Source organism: Panthera uncia (assembly GCF_023721935.1).
Source record: "Panthera uncia isolate 11264 chromosome B3 unlocalized genomic scaffold, Puncia_PCG_1.0 HiC_scaffold_1, whole genome shotgun sequence".
In the NCBI taxonomy this organism is placed as follows: domain Eukaryota; kingdom Metazoa; phylum Chordata; class Mammalia; order Carnivora; family Felidae; genus Panthera; species Panthera uncia.
The window spans coordinates 9,080,192-9,083,498 of record NW_026057582.1 but is presented as its reverse complement, the minus strand read 5'-3'; the positions used below and the strand labels follow the sequence as shown (position 1 = coordinate 9,083,498).

Genomic DNA, 3,307 nt, shown 5'->3' with positions numbered 1-3,307 from the left:
GGGGGGGGGGGGGCGCTTATGTAAATTGTCCCTTTGCATAGGTTGCAACCCTCTGCCACACCTCGTGTCTGTGAATTAAAGAGTGGATGGAGGTCCAGTAAATCGTGGGCTTAAAGAGAATCCTATTAATTTACCCCCAAATGTAGGCATCTCTTCCAGAGGACTCCTGGGGTAGGCTGGTGCACTGCAGGGGATGCTTCCGATCTTAAGCTTTAGCACTCAGCACCTACTCCGTGCTAGATAGCCGGTGTTCTACAGCCGCCACCAGCCTCGTGTGGCTCTTGAGCACTTAAAAATTGGCCAGTCCCAAGTGGGATGTGCTGGTTGGAACTCATAGATGTATATGTGCTTTACCAAAAAAAGACTGTAAGACATCGCACTAATAATCTTACCGATGACATGAAGTGATCATGTATTTTACACAGCGGGATAAACAGTATTTTCACTTGTTTTTCTTTTTCTTTTTTTTTTTTTTTTTTTTTTTTTGCTGTGCTAGAAGAATTGTGATGTCTTACGTGGGCCACATTTTGTTGCCATTGGACTGGCTGCCCTAAGGCGCACATGCTCGTGATATAAATTGGAGATGGGCATTGTAACTGGCCCCATTTTAACAGATGGAGAAACTGACTAGCCTCCAACAGCTAATAAATGAACTGAGATTAGAGCCCCAGGTAGTCTGGCTTCCGGACTGGCGTGCTGTCAATCACTACTGTGCTCAAATTTTGATCATACATCTACCATAGTTTGGCTTGGAGTTTCGCCTTAACATAGAATGTTCATGGGCAAAATTAGGAAATAGAATGCTTTGGGCAGACCTCCATAAAAACGTTTCTTACGCGTACCGCACTGCGGGCAACAGACCTCCCTGATAACACACATAAAGGCTTTCGGGAGATAATCCTTTGTGAAAAGGATGGCTTCTCAGGGTGAAAATAGGCACTAGCAGTGGGAATTTGGGGGCAGGTAAAACTTTTAGCCCCTCCTGCTGTCCGTTCAATCTGTCAAGACTAGCTGGTCTTCTCCATCAGCGGATTTGTCTAATTTTCACCAGTTTTTTTTTTTTTAATTAAAAAAAAAAGAGTGGTACATACATATGGTTCATCCCTCAGCATAACAATGTATATAGTAGAAAGAACCTCTCTCTCACACCTGTCCCCAAGCAGATATTTCTTCCTCATTCATCAGAAGAATTTTTTCATGTGCATACAAGCCAAGACTTCCTCATTTACAAAAATGGTAGCATGCTCTACACACTTACTTTACCTTGCCTTCTTTACATAATATATCATGAAGGTATTTTGCAGCAATATATACAGAGGTCCGTGCTATTTTTTTTTAATTTTTTAATGTTTACTTATTTTTGAGCGAGAGACAGAGTGGTGTGGGGGGGGGGGCGGTGCAGAGAGAAAGGGAGACACAGAATGCAAAGCAGGCTCCAGGCTCTGAGCTGTCAGCACAGAGACCTACGCGGGGCTCAAACTCACAAGCCGTGCGATCATGACCTGAGCTGAAGTCTGATGCTTAACGGACTGAGCCACCCAGGCATCCCCTTGCTATTTTTTTTCAATCCCCATAACACTTTATTGCTGGGATGTGCCTTGATTTATTTAACTAATTCTCTATTGGTGGGCACTTAGACCTCCAGTCTTTTGCAATTAAACATCCATGCATTTGGCAGCGACTGAGTATATGGGATGAGTGATGGATCCAAATTCTTTTTCTTCCAGATGGCTACACGGTTTGCCACTTATTGGCCATTTGTTGAAGGGTTCACTTGTAGACTCTGCATTTTCTTCCAATGATCTATCTATTCATGCTCCAGTTGCAGGCTTGTTTTTAAATCCAGAGACATAAACTCTTGTCAGGGATAGTGTTTCACACTTTGTTTGGATCACTAGAAATCTTGGAGCTAATATTTCAGCCCATGTTAAGCAACGGTATAGTACCATGTGGTATGCATTTTCGGTGGGCAAATTTTTTTATTTTCCCTCTGCCCTGATTATTTCCGTAATTTGTTTTCTTTTTTGTAGGACAAGTCAGGATATAAATATACCTTTGCTTAAGACTCTTTGTTTGCAAGTAACAGAAACCAACCTGAAGTAGCTTAACCAAAAGGGAAGAACTGTATCATAAGGTTGCAGATGCTTCTCACAGAAGCCGGGAGCAGGAATACAGCTGCAGCAAAGGAGTAGACCCAGGAGTTGGAAAGCTTTCAGGAACTCAAAGGTACTCTCTATAACCTTCTGTGATTTTTTTTTTCCCCTCTGTGTCTACTTATCTGTGTATCTTTCTCTACTGACTCGTTCTCTCTGCTTTTCCATCTACCCAGGAGAATACAGTCGTCCCGCTATTCAGCTAGGAAGTCAGCCCAGCGTGGAGATCAGAGCCAAAACAAGGAAGGTGGGCGCAGTCCTGCAAAGTCAGGCAGCCAATTGTATATACAAGGGGACTCTGCAAATGAAAAACTATATTGAGGACCACAGAAGCCACATTCCTCACTGTTGGAGAATGGGGTTACAAATATTGAAAGGAGAAAAGAAGAAGGCTTGAGTGGTCAGGTTGGAATTGGAGATACTGATGTGAACCTAAGGCTTTCAGTATACGTAAAAGTATATCTATGTATATATACTTCTAGCTCTGTCCGCTGAAAGAACCCTGGAGCAGCAGCCCTATATCCAGGAGAACACCTAACATCCCGATTGAAACACCATCTTCTGCTAAAAGGAACCGGGAATCCTTGAAGAAATACCTGATTTCACGGTTGGGACAGAGAAAGCGTAAGTGAGCCTGGACCTTCTTGTCGTGCCAGAAAACACGAAAATGCTCGAAGAGTGAAGGAGACATTTCAAAACAACAATGTAGTCCGTTTGAAGGGACTCCCACTGGCCAAATCTGGGAAATTGGAACATCAAAATAAATGATGATAGTAGGAGATTATGTCCCATGGAGTAAAATAGGATCCATGAGTCCACGCTGATATGTGTGTGTGTGTGTGTGTGTGTGTGTGTTTAATGAATGAATAAGTGAGGAGAAAAGAGACAGGTCTTCCTTAGGATAGAATGCAACTAGAAATTTGGAAGGAATAGGGGCTCCTGGGTGGCTCAGTGAATTGAGCATCAACTCTTGATTTCAGCTCAGGCCAGGATCCCAGGGCTGTGGGATCGGGACCCACGTCAGGGTCTCTCTGACCCCGTGCTGGGTGCGGGACCTACTTAAGACTCTCTCCCTCTCTCTCCTTCTCTCTCTCTCTCTCTCCCCCTCTATTCCTCCTCCCTGCCCGCCCCCCCCCCCCGAGCATGCATGCTCT

The 3,307-nt window shown here is 44.1% G+C and overlaps 1 long non-coding RNA gene across 1 annotated transcript; it reads left to right on the top strand.

The window, feature by feature from the left end:
- The first annotated feature begins 1,835 nt into the window (after positions 1 to 1,835).
- Positions 1,836 to 2,957, top strand: LOC125908971 (uncharacterized). The gene is made up of 3 exons (XR_007453507.1): positions 1,836 to 2,226; positions 2,330 to 2,400; positions 2,636 to 2,957. It is a non-coding gene; the product is annotated as an uncharacterized LOC125908971 (long non-coding RNA).
- The last annotated feature ends 350 nt before the right edge of the window (positions 2,958 to 3,307 follow it).